Raw genomic sequence first — 6,167 nt, forward strand, 5'->3', positions numbered from 1 at the left:
TTGCATTTTTGGAGTAAATTTGAGTTGAGCACTGTTGGGATATGGCCACAGGAGAACGAGAAAATAAACTATGAAATATAATAAAATAAAATTCACTCCAAAAAGATACTTTTTATTATATCGAATCATTGACAGAATGACAAATTAGAAGAAGTAAAAATATATGTTTTTCAGCTGCCAGCTTTATCATATATAACCTACTTGAATATTATACATTATAAGAGGCTTGAGTTTTTGCTATATTCCAACAGCCTCCCTCAAAAATTCAAGTATAAAACAATTTATAAATACGTTCTTTGCAGAACACTTCTTGAATGTCATTACATCTACCACCACTTCACTAGGTGTTTCGTTATGGAGAAGAAGCGGCGAAAGAAACTCCATAACACACATCTTTTTACAATAAATATAAATGTTTTTACAATGGCAAACTTAACCATGGCACATGTGGAGCTGAAGATACTTCAGACCACATCGATTTATCAGTCAAATATACAAAGAAAACTTCAAACAAAACCTTATACTCGTACTCTGCTTTAGCTGATGAGACTGCGACTGTGTCTACATTGTTTTCGTGTGTTTCACGAAATTATGCAGTTTTAATTACTTTGAACAAATAGTTTCTAATACTATGTTTGTGCGTCTCGTCGCGTTCTCAGTTTCTCAGTCAGAGTCCACATAAGCAATAATTAACTACTTATAATTACAGCTTTCATTGATTAGGTTTAACTATTTATATCTTTTATATAACATTAAAAGATGTATTAAATATTTACACATTTAAGACAAAAAAATCTGGATGCGTAAGTACATTTACTTTTACATTTCTATACAATACTACTTTAAATTAACTCTACAATGTGCTTATGTCATGCATAAGTTAGTATTTAATACTGAATAATTTATAAGGAAAGTGATTAGGATAAATTACACTTATAGAATATTTTTAACACATTTTGCACATTAGTAGACTGATTAAGTGATATTGTATTTGCTATTCTTTCAACATCTATATCAAGAAATTATGTTATTTATTTTGTATTTGTAATATAAATTATTTGCATTAAAATGTTTTTGCAAATTTATAATGCTTATTTTGTTGAAATTATTAAACCATATACATACGTGTGGGACTATACATATATCTTATTCTATACATATATATATTCTTATCCGTATTAATTTATCTTATATAGGTATATTTAAACATTTATCTACATGCATCTGCATGAGAATGTACCTTTAAGAGTTTTTAAACCCTATATTTAAGTTTAACATGAAGACGTTCAAACCAAAGCCGAGATGTCTGCTTTAAGCCGTTAAAGCTTTTATTTAATTTACTTACTTTATTATCTTTAGGCAACCTTCTTTATCTTTAGCAACCTTTACCTTCTGGTACTACCATATAAATATTCTCTGTATGAAAACCATTATAATATATTTTTCTAATTATATCAAATGAAATTTACAAAGGTAGTATTTTCGTCCATATGGTGTACATTTAAATCTATCTAAATGTAGTAAATCTGGCTATTGGTGCGAACGTTACATCTTAATCCTGTAAAATTTCTTACTGAAAACTGAATTTCTTAGTGAAACTTCGAGCAACTAAACGAGCTTTGTTATTTTTTCTGATTTAAATACTTAGTTCATTATTATTTGTGGTAAATACCCACTTGCAACTAATAATGTTAACATATTTAGGTCTGTAAACAAAATATCAGATTTGATTGCTCCTTTGTGGCTTAATTTCACTTTGTACTGCTTTTCACCATTTAATAGGCACCTTAAAATACCTTTAAATTATTTAGGTAATTATTGCAAAGTACTTAATAAAAATCAGCTATCAGGATTGTGCATCCGTATATAATAATTCAGGGATTGATCAAGTATTTAATAGTTATTGTTGACGCATTATCATTTAAGGAATGTTGTTGTTAGCTTTCTATTAGTTTCGCCGAATCAGCGTCAGGCTTTCTAAATTTTATATTGATATGTAATGCTCAATGTTTGTTGTCATTATTTTCAATATTTAATTCATCAACTACATGATCTGCTTAGCAGCTATGGACATTTCATTACTTTTAATATTTAATAATGTATATCCATTAAAATCTTTACCAACTAGGCTGGATCTAAAATATTTTTATCTTTAATCTTGCTAACTGTGTTACGAACGTAGCAGTAGCACCAAAACATTTTCATATGATCGATTTTGTTTTTACCTTGCCACAATTTACATGGTGTTTTATTTATTTATTATCAGAGCTTTAGTGGGGAATATGTATATTTTTATAAATATAAGTAGGTATATGACTGTTGTAACAGCTTCACCCCAAAAGCTTTATTTAATTTCGCATTTACAACCATTTCGGTTAATATACGATTCATTTGCTCTGTTTCACCATTTTATTGTGTTTTATAAGGTAAATTTTAATGATACATAATTATCTTGCCAACAAAAATTCCTTAAGTTCATTATTTCAGAAATATATTCTCGATCATTATCATAATGTAAATGAATAATGTTACTATAGGATACATTTTCACTTTTAGACTTTTAAAATGATACTTATTTCCCATTTAAAATACATGTAACATAAAGACAATTTTTGTCATCAAAGGAAGTCGACGTTATCGAATCGCAAACATCACAGTGAATAATAAAAAAAAAATGTTTTTTTTTTACCATTAGCTGGTCAGTCTTGACTTTCAGAAATTCAAGATCACAGATTACATATAAGTATTCAAGATTGTCATATGAAGGTCAATAATAAAATCTTTAAAAATATTCAAATTTCATCAACCCATTTATTGTCCCACTGCTGGGCATGAGTCTCCTATCAGAATGAGAAGGTTTAGGTCATAATCCATCGCGTTAGCCAAGTGAGTATTGGTAGACTCACATACCTTTCAGATTTTTTATTATATAAATCTTTCAGGTGTAGAAGATTTCTTCACGATGTTTTCCTTTACCTTTTAAGCAAGTAATAATTAATTTCTAATACACACATAACTTTGAAAAAAATTCAGAGGTGATTGCCTGGGATTTGAACCTCGGACCCTTCGTTAGACAGGTCGAGTTTCTTAACCATTAGGCTATCACTGCTATTCAAATTTAATTTCTGTTTATTCAAATGACCGTTTGTGCCATAACTAATACGATTTCTAACTTTGAATTAAGTTTATTTTATACTGTGATCTATCATTTTATGAAAAATAATGATACTATTATCCTTTATACTACATATTAGACATTTACTATTTTTATAAATATGCCCTTCATTTTTAATAACCGACATACCTTTTATTATTCAATTCGATTTACTAAGAAGCTGCATAGGTACAGCTTAAGTTCCATAGAACTAAAGTTCCACAGAACTTTTGGTGAACAGTATAGAATTTTAAATTCTTTGTTTTTTACCTTTACCCGATCTTTAGCTCCTCCAATTTTAAACGTAGTCTGTCATTTGACACATATAAACCTTTGTATTTTCAAAGTGATCAGAGTTTTCAAATCTAAAAGAAAAACAAATATCAGGGTTAGAATTGGAACAAAAATGAAATAAATTTCATTTTGAAGACATAAAAGTGAAACTGTCCTTATTTTTATTTTCAGTGTCCAATGTATTTCCTGTTATATAGCTACTACTGTCTCCATTTTGTTGCAATTAGGTACTTGATATAATGACAGTTAACATCAGTAATAGCAACGGGTTCAGATCGCAAAAATTATAATTTTTACAGCAACTGTTTCCAGGATAAAAAATCATATTAGCTTGTGTATCTGCATGATGTAATACTCTAGTAGTAGTTTACACATTTTTCCATTTTAAATTTATATTTTTACAAGCGTGTAATATTTGAAGTTCAGTTATTTGAGATCTCAGTTTTACTTTGAAAATTTCGAATTCGTATTCTTTGAATCACACCCTTCAAACCGGAACACAGCAGCGCCTAACACTGATGTTATTAGGTAGAAATAGGTGTGGCGGTGGTGATGCCGGAGTCGAACCACAAAGGGTTCTACCACCTTCAAATTATATGCATTCCGTCGATCCATTTCATCCATTGATTCATAATCTGTCGATCCTTTTCATCCATTGATCCATTTCATCAAGTTTAGCACCAAGTTAGTGATCATATTAATCAATCATTAAAATAAGTTGTATCAGCGTTTTTTTTCTGGTCGCAATTCCAAATTGAGTTGTTTCTTACGCAGTCAAAATAATTGTGTAGCCAAAATTCTCCATTCGTAATTTTATTAAAGTCATCCATTATTGTTTTCACCGTAGACGGTTTTGGTTTCGACGTAGAAAAAATTAGACACTTATATATTATTGTTTGCCATCGCCGTTCGCCATCAAAATTTTTCATGTGTCTTTTTCTTCCACGACTCCATGTTTGAAATATTACATTAATTTTTTTTTACTTCATTGTAGATGACTATGTTTTTCAATATTTTACGATAGCGTAGCCTGGGCCCATAACCTGTTGGGATATGGCCACAGGAGAACGAGAAAATAAACTATGAAATATAATAAAATAAAATTCACTCCAAAAAGATACTTTTTATTATATCGAATCATTGACAGAATGACAAATTAGAAGAAGTAAAAATATATGTTTTTCAGCTGCCAGCTTTATCATATATAACCTACTTGAATATTATACATTATAAGAGGCTTGAGTTTTTGCTATATTCCAACAAGCACTGGCCGAATGTTATCGTAAACAAGGTACAAAAACTGCGGTGATACATGACTAGAGTGATCCTATATGAACATCACCTAGTTATAACCGTGTTTTTTATTATTTAACAATGGTCTAATGCATTCGCTTCAATACCTGTCGCGCATATGACATTCATGTAAAGAGTCCTTATGAACTATGCCTGCAACAGAAATCCGTGGTGAACACTGTTGGGGCAGATTTATAACCTAGGTAATATACAACTAGTGTGATTCTATATGAACATCACCTAGTTTAAGCCTTGGTTCGGATCAACAGTTCGGGCCTTTTACATGCGAGTCGGTATTGCAAGAAAATGCGTATAGTTTAAGCCATGTTTTTGATAAACAGTTCGGGCCTCTTACGTGCGAGTCGGTATTACAAGAAAATGTGTAACTCTTCTGGACTTAGGCATTAAACAACTGGTTTTCTTTTGCAGCTCTTGCATCAGACCATACACGATCGAGGACGAACGTGTGAGCAGGACGGCCGAATGTTATCGTCGTTAATAAGAAGCTTGGATATTAACGATATCACATTTTTATAACGTTACATTAAAGTAATAAGTGACGCATTTGATACTACAGTTTAAAAACAGATGCGGGTAGGTGAAGTGGGGACGACACCTTAAAGGCGCTCGAATTAACAGAGAGCGACATTCTGGTCGGAGACTTCAGCAAGAACAGTCGAATAACGGAGATACTTGTGTAGTTATAATACTTCTAATCACTAGTGTGAACTTACTTACGTATAGTTATTATATCGTTACTCTGTACCTTTTATGTGACTATAAGATTACACGCCTTCAAGACCTTCAAGATGACTATTATTTAATACTTTAATGTCTAAGGTCTTTGAGAAGCTCTTGTTAAAGCTGTTAAAGTTAGTGAGAAGACTCAAAAGGATTAAACCATTTGAGTTAGTGACATGACACAGTGTAGTGTTAGTGAAATAGTGATAAGTGAACATTATAGAACGCAAGAACAATGTGTCTACTCCTTTATGTGATAAGACAAAGAAGTGCAGTGTCAGAGGACGCCGCCTTCATTATATGATTATTTAGCAGTTTAAGTTAGCGTAAAATTACTCATTAGTCTTATAGTAGGCTAGATTGTAATTAATATAAAGTACCTTATTACTCATTCGGTACTTTATACATGCAAAAAAAAAAAAAAATACAAAATAAGTTACTTCCCACGGGTTTCAATAACCACTTAACGACAAATGTACCTACTGTTCAATATGTAATAACTATTGTATAATTATTGCTACCTTTATTTAGACTGAAGGAGATATTCCAATCACGCGGGCTTTGCTATCTATCGTTTCATATATTTATTGTCATGCATGCAAAGCTCAAATGATTCGGGAAATTCTTCAACGGAATAATTCTTTGATGCGAGTTACTTGCACGCATATAAAAAGCCGCGTGACAC

Source organism: Epargyreus clarus, unplaced genomic scaffold (genome assembly GCF_041222505.1).
Source record: "Epargyreus clarus isolate Ecla_fem2 unplaced genomic scaffold, WU_Ecla_fem_2.2 ptg000012l, whole genome shotgun sequence".
NCBI classification, from domain to species: Eukaryota; Metazoa; Arthropoda; class Insecta; order Lepidoptera; family Hesperiidae; genus Epargyreus; species Epargyreus clarus.